Genomic DNA, 13,833 nt, shown 5'->3' with positions numbered 1-13,833 from the left:
AAACTCTTTTAGTTTTTGATGCCGGGGACATGGGTGCCCGGTCCACATGGTTCCGGAGTTATTCCGGATTGTCTTGGGGTACCAAAATTGGCCACATACTTTGCGCAAAGTATATCTCAAGATCCCGATAAGATAGAAGTATAGTGTCTTGGGCGAATTTGTTCAGCAGGTTAAGAACTAACTGGCAACGGCGACTTTGGTTCGTGATTCGGCCGCTAGGCGGCGCCAGTGTCAATAATGGTCAAACCCTCATATCTCAGAAACCTGATGAGATAGAATGATGCTGGCTTCGGCAAAATTCTTCAGCAAGCTCAGAACTATCTGGTAGTAAAGTCTTTGGTTTGGGATTTATCCGCTAGGTGGCGCCTTGTGTCTGAAAAATTCAAACACGTATATCTCGATACCCTAATAAGGTACAAGCATGCCGTTCTCAGCAAAGTTGATTAGCAGGCTAAGAGCTATCTGGTAATGGCGTCTGTGGTTCGAGAATCGTCCGCTAGGTGGCGCCAGGGTAAAAAATGTTCAAACTTCTATATCTCAGAATCCTGATAAGATAGAATAATGCCGTCTTCAACAAAGTTCTTCAGCAAGCTAAAAACTGGCTGATAGTTGAGTCTTTGATTCGTAATTTATTCGTTAGGTTATTCGCTACACCATCTTTGACCCCCTGTAGACAAATTTTGTTACCCCACAATATTGCTCCGTTTAGTTCCGGGAATGTCTCCGGGAATTTCTACAGGAACTCACCCGAATTTTTTTCCAAGAATTTCTCCGCGAATTTCTCTAGGAATTCCTCTGGAAATTTCTCCGGGAATTCTTCTGGAAAATTTTCCAGGATGTTCTCTAGGACTCACATAGGAACTCCTTTAGGGAATTTCTCCAGGAGTTTTCCAGGTATTCCTCCGGATTTCCTCCGAGAAATTCCACAGGAATACCTCGATGAGTTCCTCCGGAAATTAATCCATGAATTCGGGATTTTCCTCAGAAATTCCTTAAAGAATTCCTCCAAGAATTTTTCTAGGAGTTCCTCTAGGAATGTTTCCGGGAATTGCTTCGGAAATTTCTTCAAGAAATTATCCGGGAAATCCTCCTAAAATTCTTCCAGGAATTCCTGCGGGAAATCCCCCAGAAATTCCTTCGGGAATTTCTTCAGGAACACTTCCGTTTTTTTTTCAAAAAAAATCCACTGAAAATTTCTCCAGGAAGTCTTTCTTCAGGAAGTCTTCCGTTACTTTTCAGAAAACGCTCTGAGAACTTCTCCAGGAATTCCTCAGGGAATTTCTCCAAGAATTCCTTCTCTGTTTTCTCCAGGAATTCCGCCGGGAATTTCTCTGGAAATTCTTCCGCGGATGTCTCTAGAAATTTTCCCTGGAATTTCTCCGGAAATTCTACTAGGAATTTCTTCAGGAAATCCTTCCAAAAATTTTCCTGGAATTCCACTAGGAAATTCTTTACGACTCCCTCTAGGAATTTCTCCGGGAATTCTTCAATGACTTCCATCAGCAATTTCTCCGGTGATTCTCAAGGTGATTCCTTTAGTTATTTCTCCAGGACTTTTTCCGGGATTATTTCCAGGAATTCCTTTGGATATTTCTCCATGATTTCTCCCGGGTATTCCTCCAGAGATTCGTCCAGGAATTTCCGTCGTGGAATCCACCAGGAAGGAGGATTCCCTGAAGAGTTTTCCAGAGGAATTGCTGAAGCAATTACCGGAGGGATTCCAAGAGGAATTTCCTGAGGAATTCCTGGACTAAACCCTAGAGGCATTCTCTGTGGAATACTTTGAGAAATTCCCAGAGGATTTCCTGAGAAAATCCCGAAGATTTAATTTAAAAATTCCCGGAGGTATTTCAGAAGAGTCCCCGGAGGGATTCCTGGAGGATCTTCGGGAAGTTTTGCAGAAGAAATTTCCAAAAGAATTCCTGGAGGATTTCCTGGAGAAATTGCCGGAGGAATTACAGGATGAGGAGGAATTCTGGGAGAAATTCTCAGAGGGATTTGTGAGAAAATAAAATCACGGAAGACTTCCGGAAGAGATTCCTGGAGAAATTCCCAGAGAATTTTCTTGAAAAAAAAAACCGAAAGTTTTCCTTGGAAAATTCCCGGATATATTCCTGGAAAAATTCTTAGAGAAATTCTTCGAGAAATTCCTAAATAACATCCTGGAGGAATTCCTGAAAAAAATTCCCGGAGGAGTTCGTGGAGGAATTCCCGGAGGCACTCATGGACGGATTCTTGGGGAAATTCTCAGTGAAATTTCCGGAGAAAATCTTGGGAAAGAATTCCTGGAAAAATTTTCCGGAGAATTCCTGCAGAAATTGCCGAGTCCTGATGGGAGTCCTAGAGGAAATCCTGGGGAAATTTCCGGAGGGATCCCCGGAGGAATTCCTGGAGGATTTCCTAGAGGATTTCCCGGAGGAACTTCTGGAGGATGTCCTAGAGGAATTCCCGAAAGATTTCCAGAAGAAATTGCTGGAGGAAGTTCTTGGGGACTTCCCAGTGAAATTCTTGGATAAATTCCTGGAGGAATTCCCGGAGAAATTCCTGGAAAAATTCCCGAATGAGTTTCTGTAGAAATTCCCGGAAGAAAAAACGGAGCTAAAGAAGCAATATTGTAGGGTGACAAAACTTGTCTGCAGGGGGTCAAAGACGGTGTTAGAGTATTGCCTCTTGTACCACCGTACGCGACCGTCTACTATCCTGCCAAATGGTTCTTAGCTTGCTGAGCAACTATGCTGGAAATGGAATATTTCTTGTTCATTAGGGTGTTCATTAGCGTGGGACACGAAAAGACATTTTACTCCTGTACACTTGTTGAGTTCCATTTTGGCCCCATATCAATTGTGCAAAATTTCAGCTCGATCGGAGAAACTATATTTTAGCGCCAGCCATTTTAAGTTTTCATACGATTTACTATGGGGAAAATCACCTTTTCAAAGAAAAATCGCCACAGATTGCCCCTTAACCACTAAAATTATGTCGATGAATGACTTCTGTTGGAAATTTTGCGAGGAACAAACCCTCTGAAGACCGCAAGGCGATCTAAGGCATGTGGAAAAATTTATTGACTGAAAACCGAATGGCATGTCAACGCTGTTTAGCATGTAAGGAATAATAATAAATAATAAAATCTCGTCATTTTATCGATCGGGTAAGGCTTAATAACTTTTTCCAAAAATGTCACATCACTTTGCGGTCTTCGGAGGTCGGATTCCTCGTGAAGTTATCTACATAAATCAATCAACGATTTATTATTGGGGATCAATGGGTGACCTCAAGCGATTTTTCTTTGAAGAAGTAAATCTTCTCCATAGTAAATCGTATGAAAAACTAAGAATGACGGGCGCTAAAATATAGTTTCCTGGATCGATCCGAAATTTTGCACAGATGATATGGGACCAAAATAGAACTGAAAAAGTATACAGGAGTTGGAGTTTTTCCATTTTTTATATTTTCCCATATAAACCAGGCTAGTGCTCATACAAGTATTTTCTTAATATTAGACGGAACCTATCGAATAATATCATAACCAAGGACGCCAGATACGTCTTACTTCCTCTTAACTTTCGGAACAATTTGCTGGACGTTTTCCGATTTTTGAGATAAAATTGTTTGAATGTTTTGATTGCTAGTGTCCCCTAGCGTCACCATTCTCGGATAGTTCTCAACACGCCGAACAATTTTACAGCATACACGTATTTAAATATTATACACACGGTGCCACCTAACGAATAAATCATAAATCAAAGACTCAACTGTCAGACAGTTTTTAGTTTGCTGAAGAACTTTGTTGAAGACGGCATCATTCTATCTTATCAGGATTCTGAGATATAGAAGTTTGAACATTTTTTTACCCTGGCGCCACCTAGCGGACGATTCTCGAACCAAAGACACCATTGCCAGATAGTTCTTAGCCTGCTGATCAACTTTGCTGAAAACGGCATGCTTGTACCTCATTAGTGTATCGAGATATACGTGTTTGAATTTTTCAGACACAAGGCGCCACCTAGCGGATAAATCCCAAACCAAAGACTTTACTATCAGATAGTTCTGAGCTTGCTGAAGAATTTTGCCGAACACAGCATCATTCTATCTTATCAGGTTTCTGAAATATGAGGGTTTCAACATTTTTAACACTGGCGCCGCCTAGCGGCCGAATCACGAACCAAAGTCGCCGTTGCCAGTTAGTTCTTAGCCTGCTGAACAAATTCGCCCAAGACACTATACTTCTATCTTATCGGGATCTTGAGATATACTTTGCGCAAAGTATGTGGCCAATTTTGGTACCCCAAGATAATCCGGAATAACTCCGGAACTATGTGGACCGGGCACCCATGTCCCCGGCATCAAAAACTAGAAGAGTTTTTCGGGAAGTTGTGAAAATTTCATCAAAATCCATCGAAAAACAAAAAAGTTATGACCATTTTTGTGCTTTTCCGAAGGTGGAAAATGTACGTTGGCTGGATGAAGGTTAAGCATGTGGCTCCCATTTTCATCCCACAAAAAAACAAAGGATTGAAGCGCTATTTGTTTTGTTTTTTATTTTTGTATTTTTTGTTAGAAGTGAGCACCCATAAAAACAAAAAGAACGGAATCAATCGGTGCCGTAATCGCTTGTTTTCGAATAGGATGGAAATGGGAGCATGAGATTACTGATGGCACACATACCCTACCGTAGAAACTGTACTTTTTTGTCAGAGATTTTTCCTTCTTTGAATCATAGGCTGTTTATTCGAGTTACACTGATGTTGAGAACAGAGATGTTCACATAAATTCATCATTCATTTTTCGGCCAAACGACATTCAGTCAAACGGTATTCGGTCAAATGACCCGTAACCGAAATTTCTGTATGAAGTGCCGCACAATTCTGAACCTGCCGACGTACTTTATTGACATTTCCCATTTCAATCCTCTTGAAACAACACATTCTAATGCTCATGCTCACAATAACGAACGGTGCACAATGACACTTGATTCAATTGAAATTTTATGATAACGGACACAACCGTAACCGGAATTGGTCCAGAAACCAATCGACCGTGGTCATGCTTGACCAAATGTCTTTCCCCCCGGATTCAGTCACGACGAGACACCCACAATACTTTTTGCGACGAATCGATGATGGCTCGGTTGGTTGGCAACGGCTATCAGAACCATCCAGGGAACACCATATTCTTGCTTCGCAAGTCGGAATGAATGAAGTAGATAGAAGTAAAAAATCCCGAATAAAAGTGGATCGAAGCTTCCTCTGTGCGAGCATTATTCAGTGCCTTACCACCAGTCGGTAGGTATGACGAGTTCCTCCAACAACAACGGTGAAGAAGCTCTTTCCATACTTGAACCGTTGTTGATTCCTCTTCGATAAACCCCTTCCTGCGACCACCGACCGACCATGCCCGTTTCCGGTCCACATCCGCCGATTTGTGAAAGGTAAAATATTTTTCAACCCGCTTTTCCGCCGCTTGTGCTACTCGTTTGAAAAACAATCCACTTTCACCGTGATCGCCTTCTTCAAAACTGGTGTACGTGGTGTTGAAGAAATCCTCCGATATGTTCGCCGCGCAGCAGCGTGTCTTCTACTCTCGAATGACGGTAGCTAGGTTAGGTGCACGGCTCTTGAGTTATTGGATGAGGAACGATGAAAATTGATTATTATGAGATTTTCTGTTCCGAACCCCGAGAAGAAGAAACATAGCAGCATAAAAAAGCGAATGATGAATACTTCAAGTGGTCCATTCAAGTGAAGCCAATGGAATCGGCAATAACCGTTCGGTTGTTCGCGGATGGTTGGATGGTAGCGCGGGAGTGTTCATGAGATAACAAAAGGCGTAGAAAAGAAATTTGGCAAACCAAACGGACACGGAAGGCAGGCTGGTTTGAGAAGAAAGGATCATTTCCGGAACGAACCTTTTCTTCCGATACGGTGGAACGGAGAAAAATGGATAACAATCCGATGGGTATTTTGCGCGGATGGCAACCTATTTCCAAGTTGGAAACTTGTCAAATTTGATATCAATTCTTCAATGTTCATCGCATGAATTGATTTGAATGCGATTAAGGGAATTATTGGAAACTGGATGATACTGAGAAATGTACAAATATTTGGCTGGATGACCCAAGGCAGTCGAAATTTAGACTAAAGCAATCGTGTTCGAAAACTGAGTTTCAAAGCAGTGAGAGAAAAGCGGCTATTGAACGAACATTGATTATTGAAAGTCCTACCATTTTTTTCTGGGTAGAATAACTCAGAATACAAATACTAAAACCACTGACAAACAGACAGCACCCTCAGTAAATCTGTACCTAGAGAAATTTCTGAAGAAATCTCTTAAGTAATTCATAGAAGAAATCTCAGAAAAATTTCTGAAAGAATGCTGAAAATGCTGAAGGAATCCTTGAAGCAATTCCTGGAAAAATCTTCAGAGAGAATCCAGGAGGAATGCCTAGAGGAAGTTCTGAGAAAATTGGTTGTGTAATCCCTAGAGCAATTCTTGGATGAGAACCAGCAGGAATTCTTGGAGAAATTCATGGATGAATTCTTGGAGCAATCCCTAGAAGAATTTATGGAGTAATTCCTGGAGAAATTTCTAGAGGAATTCTGAGGGGAATTCCTGGAGAAATTTCTGTAACAAATCCCTTAAGAAGCTCCAAGAGAATTTCCTGGATGAACTCATGGAGGAATTACCGGAGGATTTCCTGGAGGAATATTCAAAGGATTTTCTGGAGAAATCTTTGGGCAACACCCTAGGCAACACCTGACTATCACGTCGAGGACCTGGGATCAAATCCCACTCCCGACAAACTCGCAAAATGTGGGTTCTTCCTTCGGAAGGGAAGTAAAGCGTGGGTCCCGAGATGAGCTAGCCTAGGGCTAAAAATCTCGGTAATACAGATAAAAAAAAATCTTTGGGCAAATCCTTGGAGAAATCCCTGGAATTCCTGGAGGTATGCTTGGAGGAATTCCAAAGAACCTCCTCCAAGATAAGAAATTCCTAGACAATTTCCTGGAGAAATTCCTGGAGGAATTGCTGACATAATTTGTGAAGGATGACCAGGCGCAATTACTGGATAAATTTCTGAAGGAATTCCTGGAGAAATTTCTGGGGTAATTCCAGGAGGAATTCCTGAAGAAGTTCCCAAAGAAATTTTTGAAAAAAATCGCGAAGGAATGACTGGAAGAATTCGTAGAGATATTAATTGCTGGAGGAATCCCTAAAGGAATTCCTGGAGGAATCTAAAAAAATCTTGAAAGAATTACAGGATGAATTTCTGCAGAAATCTCTTGAGAAATTCTGGGAGATTTCTATTTCTATTATTTTGCAATTTCTAAAAGTTCCTTGAGACATTCCTGGAGGAGTCTCGAGAATCTTTGAATGATTTCTTGGAGGGATCTCTGGAAATATCCCTGGAGGAATTCCTGAAACAGTTGCTGAAGGAATCTGTGGAGAAATTCCTTGAGACATGCCTAGAGGAATCCCTAAAGCAATTCCTGGAGGAATTTCTGGAGAAATGCTTGAAGGAAAATGAAAAATACCTGAACCACCTGTGAAGAAATTCCTAGAGAATTTCCTGGAGGAATTGTTGACATAATTTCTGAAGGATGTCCAGGAGCAACTCCTAGAGACATTCCAAAAGGTATTCCTGAAGAATTTTCTGAGGGAATTCCTGCAGGAATTCCCGCAGGATTTCCAAGTGAAATTCCTGGACAAAATCGTGGAGGAATGCCTGAAGATATTCCTGTGGGAACTGCTGGAGGAATACCTGAAGGAATTTCTAGAGAAATTCTTAAAAGAATAACAGGTTGAATTTCCGGAGGCATCTCTACAGGGATTTTGGGAGATTTCTACTTCTATTATTTTTGTATTTCTAAAAAGTTCCTTGAGAAATTCATGGAAGAGTTTCTAGAGGAATTTCTGGAAAATTTCCTGGAATAATCATCAAATCATTTCCTGGAGGAATCTCTAGGAAAATCTTTGGAGAAATTAATGGAAAAATCCCTGGAGGAATCCCTGAAGTAGTTCCTGAAGGAATCTATGGAGAAATTCCTGGAGGAATTCTTGAAAAAGTCCTGAAGGTATTCCTAGAGAATCTCATGGAAGAATTTCTGAAGGATGTCCAGGAGCAATTCCAGGAAAAATTTATGGAGGAGTTCCGGGAGAAATTAATGGATAAAATTTTGGATGAATGCCAGGAGGAATTCCTGTGGGAACTGCTGGAGGAATCTCTAGAGGAATTCTTGAAACAATTACTGGATGAATTTCTGAAGAAATCTCTAGAGGAACTCTGGGAGAAATTTCAGAAAAAATCCCTTGAGTAATTTCAGGAGAAATTTCTAGAGGAACTTCTGGAGGAATTCCTGGAGAAATTCTCGAAGGAAATTTTGAAGGAATCCCTGTGGGAATCCTTGGAGAAATACGTGAAGAAATCCCTGGAAAAAAAAAACATGAAAAATTTCTTGGAGGAATCCCTGAAGGAATTCCTGGAGGAAAATCTGGAAGAACTCCTGGAGGAATCCCTGGAAAAATTCTTCAGAAATTCCTGGATGAATTGCTGACCGAATATATGAAAGAATTCCTAGATTAATCCCTGCTGAAATTCCAGGGGTAATTTCTGGAGGAATTACTCGAGGGGAGAAATTCCTGGATGAAATATTAGAGGAATGCCTGCATGAATTCCTGAAGGAATGCCAGGAAGAACATCTGAAGCAATCCCAGGAGGAACTCCTAGAAGAAATTCTGGGGAATTTCTGGAGAAGCTTCTGCAAGAATCCAAGGAGAAATCCCTGGAAAAATGCTCGGATTTATTCCTGGAAGAATGCATAGGAATATTCCGGGTGGAATTCTTGGAGGAATCCCTGAAGTAATTCCTGGAGAAATCTCTAGAGGCATTTCTATGGGAGTCTCTGGAAAAATAAATCACAGTTCCTATGGGCAAATTGTGGCGTACAATGTTTTCGAAGAAAAGAAATGTTTCTTGCTGGTGGTCAATGGAAGCAATTTTCTTCTCTTCGAAGAAATTATGCGTCGGAATTCATCCACTGGAGGAATCTTCGGAGGAATGCATGGAGGAAGTCTTAGAAAAATGCATGAAGGAAACCCTGGAGGAATTCTTAGAGCAATCCCTGAAAGAATTCATGTAGGAATTCTTGGAAAGATCCTGAAGTAATCTCCAGAAGAATTCTTGGAGAAATCTTTGGAGAAATTTCTGGCGGAATTTCCAGAGAAATCTCTGGAGGAACTGGACGAACTCCAGGATGAATTTTTGGAGGAATCCCTGAAGGAAATCCTGGAAGAATCACTAAAGGAATTCCTGAAGGAATCGCAGATGGAATTCTTGGAGAAATTCTGGAGGAATCCTTAGAAGAGCTCGTGGAGGAATCCCTGTAGCAGTTCCTAATGAAATTCCTAGAGGAACTCCTGAAGTAACTTCAGAAGGAATTTCGGAATCAATTTCAAGAGGAATGCCTAAGGAAATCCCCAAACAGTTCCTGAAGGAAGTACTGAATTAATTTCTGGAGGAAGTACTGAATTGATGTCTGGAGGACTACCTTGAATAATACAAGGAGGAATTTCTGAAGGAATTCTAAGAAGAGTTCCTGGGGAGAATCTTTGGAGGAATTTTTAAAATATGTTGTTTCAGAAAGAATCACAGAAGAAATTCCCGATTGAAGCCCCGGAGAAATTCTTGAAGGAATATCTGGATGATTTTTTGGAGGAATCCCTGGGGGATATTGTAAAGGAATGCCTGTAGGGAGTCCAGGAGGAATTTCTAGAGAAACTCCTGAAAGATTCTCTAGAATAATTTCTGGAGGAATATCTGGATGACGAGGCATTTTTGTAGGAAAGAAATTTTTAGAAGAATACCTGCAGAAATTTCTGAAGGTATCCCTGAAGAAATTCGTGGATTAATCCCTTGATGAATTCATGGAGAAATCCCAGAAAGAATTCCTGGAGAAATCGCAGATGGAATTCTTGGAGAAATCCTGAAGGGACCCTAAGAAGGGATCGTGGAGGAACTCCTTGAAGAATCCCTATAGCAGTTCCAGAAGGAATCCTTGGAGGAATTCCTGAAGAAACCCCAGAAGGGATTTCGGAAGCAATTCCAAGAGGCATTCTTAGGGCAATTCCTAAACATTTCCTGGAGGAAGTACTGGATCAATTGCTGGAAGAGTTCCTGGAAGATTTTACCAGACATTTGGTTACCGAGATATCATTCGAAGAGTACTTGGAAGTAATACAGGTTAGCCTTTTAACAGATTTTTGACCAAGTGTATCATAATAAACATCTTAGTCGTCTGTCAACCGATTTGAATTCTCTTGGTAGCAAATGAAAGCTTCAACATCTTAGTAGAACGCTCTGAAATTTTATTTTGATTGGACATTTGGTTACTGAGATATCTTTGGAAGTGTACTAAGGAGTTATACAACTAAACTAGTGTATCATATTAAATATCTCAGCCATCTGTCAACCGATTTGGGTTCTTTTGGTACCTAGTAGATCGGCTAGTAGATCGCCAAGAAATTTTATTTCAATTGGGCATTTGGTTACAGAGATATCTTACGAAGAGTACTTAGGATTTATACAACTAAACTTTTTTAGATTTTTGACCAAGTGTATCATAATAAATATCTCAGTCGTTTTTCAAGTGATTTCGGTTTTCCTGGCACCAAATGATATTTACAACATTCTAGTAGAACCCTATACAATTTTATTAGGATTGGACATTTATGAAGTTTCCGAGATAACTTTCAAAGAGTAGTTAAGAGTAATACAGGTAAACTTTATGAGAGATTTTTGACCAAGTGTATCATAATAAATATCCCACTTTGTTTTTTTCAGCTCCTTTGAAGTGTTTCTTCCACCCGGTAGCCACCTTTGTTTTGTTTGTCAGCAAATTCCCTTCCCGGTCAATGCACATGGCGAACACTGGCGCAGACTTGTGCCGCATGCCACTGATAGTTGCATAAAACCTCCGCATATCGTTCTTGTCCATACTTTCCTGCGTTTCAGCAATCTCACTCTCTTCGCTCTACCGTATTTCATTATAAAACTAAAATTGACAAGACTTCCATCCTCTCGCTTATAGTGCTTCCGCCCTCAATCAATCAAACCGTCGTCACTCCAGTATTGGCGAGCATGCCTCAAGACCTGAGACCATGTGAGTAGGTGATCTTGGACGACGACTGGAGCTAACGTTAAAAGCCTGTCTAATTGAATTTGCCTTAATAATTTGCCGTCAAATGATTCATCTTACCGTTGAAGGAACGGTGATGATGATTATGGAGTAGGAAAGCGTAAAATGAAATCTTCCTATTTTTACTTTTCCTATTTAATTTTCCATCGCTTTTGTCTTCGGTTAGTGGCGCTGACTGGTGCCGCCGTCAGTTTTCCATCGGAACAAGAGAACCGCCCCGACTGAACGGGAGTGAGATACAAAGAAAAATCACAGAATGTAGGTTTATGTGACCACTTTGTACCGGGGGGAAAGAGCTAAAGCTCGGGGAAAATTCTAGCTGTAAAAACCCGTACCCCCAGTAATGGAATGACTCTGTCTGCCGGTGTGCCTTCCGTTCAGCAGCGGCTTCCGGTTGGAGATTTTTCCCACTTACTGAAGAATTAGCACTGATAGAGTGGCACGGTCTCTGTCGGTTGTCACTTACCTTAATTACTGGCTGGAGTCTGAAATTGACAAGCAGAGAAGAAAAAATGTCCATTAAAATGCTGCGCCATGATGGACGGATGAAAACGACGAGTGACGTCGAGTAAAATTTTAATGTTAGATCTACGGGCAATGGCGATGCTTTCAATAGACAACGAGGGTTTCACTTGCTGAATTGTTGATGGAACATGATTCTTCGAAGCTTCAGACTAGCTGTGGTTATTTTTACCGTTTTCGGGTGAAACAATGTTGTACTGAAATTAGCGTGAATCGTTTCGCTTGAAGAAGATAAAATAAACAATGTTTCCTTAGGAAAAAATGTTGTCAATTTATACAATGAGATGATTCACCTTGCTTCTTCGATTTGGGGAGCACATCATCTACTCTACACGGGTGAACTGTATAGGGTTTCGAACTACTTGGGCACCCGCGTCAATTCCCGGTACCTCACAGCAAAACAAATCACTTTTGCCGCATATTTTCCGAACGCACTTCCATATTTAGGTATTATGGCGCCAGCACCAAACCGAATATGTAGCGACGTTTTGACTAGCGACACTTTTTTTCAGTACCGGGTATAGTGCGCTGTGTGCGTTCAATGATGCACTATCATAATATATATATTATACGTCACTTCCGATGTAAGTTGTAAACAACACAAAATAAGTAAACATATTTTTGTTAAAAAAAGGATTTTTTGATTTCCAACCAAACCCACAATAATCATCTCCCGCAACATTTCCGCAACGGGATCCACAGTCAATAAGCTACACGTTCACTGTGAAGCCGCACAAGTGCCAAGTGCTACAAAAATGGATGCCGAAGTGATTTCCCATTTGATTTTGCTGGAAGTTCGGCACTGGTGCCGGGAATTGACGCTGAACTAGGTGCAGTAAACTTGTTCAAAATCAACTTTCCGGTAGAAAATCTTCACAACAATCACAATTAACAACAAGCTCACGAAATAAGGTATCTGAATCAGATGGAAAAAGTGGACGAAAACGGTCGTTTTGTTGGGAATTTACGTAATGCCCAATTTCGTTTGCCCGCCACCCCTAATTTTTATCGACGGTGAGGAAATCGAGGCGGTTGAAAAATTCGTGTACTTGGGCTCACTGGTGACCGCCGACAACGACACCAGCAGAGAAATTCAGAGACGCATTTTGGCAGGAAACCGTGCTTACTTTGGACTCCGCAGAACTCTACGATCGAATAAAGTTCGCCGTAACACGAAGTTAACTATCTAAAAAACGCTGATTAGACCGGTTGTCCTCTATGGACACGAAACATGGACCCTACGTGCAGAGCACCAACGCGCCCTTGGAGTTTTCGAACGGAAGTTGTTGCGTACCATCTACGGCGGAGTGCAGATGGAAAACGGGACTTGGAGAAGGCGAATAAACCACGAGCTGCATCAGCTGCTGAGAGAACCAACCATCGTCCACACCGCGAGAATCGGGAGGCTACGGTGGACAGGTCATGTCATCAGGATGTCTGATAGCACCCCGACTAAAATGGTTCTCGAGCTAGTTCTCGAGAGTCATCCGACCGGTACAAGAAGACGTGGTGCGCAGCGAGATAGATGGGTCGACCAAGTGGAGGACGATCTGCGGACCCTACGCAGAGTGCGGAACTGGAGGCAGACAGCCAAAGGACCGAGTGGAATGGAGACGGCTACTATGCCACCCCGGCCTTAGCCTGATCGGTAAGGTAAGTAACAATTGTGTTTACCTGCTGTAGTGTCGGGAATGGGGTCGAAACCCTAATTACTTGATTGACAAAGGCTGATTCGACGAACTTTGCAAATTTAATGGGCTAGAATGATAAACGTTATCTATTAGAGGTTCAGGTAATTAAACAAGTAATACAAGTAATTAAATGCAATCAAGATGACGAGAAGTCCTGGACGAATTTGGCAGACAGAGACAACTATCTCCATGATTTGCATATACTCAATGAAGTAGCATATAAAAATTAAATAAAACAAATCTACACAATTTCATTAAAATTGTCGTTTTTTATTTCAAGGGTTTATTTAACCCTAAAAAAGATACCTTCATGACCTCAGTTTCGTCACCTCGCTGAGTATGTTCCATCGAAGACAAGCTCTGAAAGGCGCCTGAAGTCCAATGGACCCCAGATATCCCTTTTAGAGTTAAATATTCTTTCGCCA

General features: G+C 41.3%; 1 protein-coding gene across 2 annotated transcripts in view; it reads right to left on the bottom strand.

Annotated features, from left to right (window-relative positions):
• Positions 1-13,833, bottom strand: part of LOC109419413 (poly(rC)-binding protein 3) — an 885,090-nt gene that overhangs the window by 682,294 nt on the left and 188,963 nt on the right. For both annotated transcript variants that reach the window (XM_062852706.1, XM_029866280.2), the window contains exon 2: positions 11,662-11,680. The gene's annotated coding sequence lies outside the window, so the exon portion shown is untranslated. The remainder of the gene's footprint in view (positions 1-11,661; positions 11,681-13,833) is intronic.

Source organism: Aedes albopictus, chromosome 2, assembly GCF_035046485.1.
Source record: "Aedes albopictus strain Foshan chromosome 2, AalbF5, whole genome shotgun sequence".
In the NCBI taxonomy this organism is placed as follows: domain Eukaryota; kingdom Metazoa; phylum Arthropoda; class Insecta; order Diptera; family Culicidae; genus Aedes; species Aedes albopictus.
The sequence above is the reverse complement of the archived record's forward strand: the minus strand, read 5'-3'. Positions and strand labels throughout refer to the sequence as shown.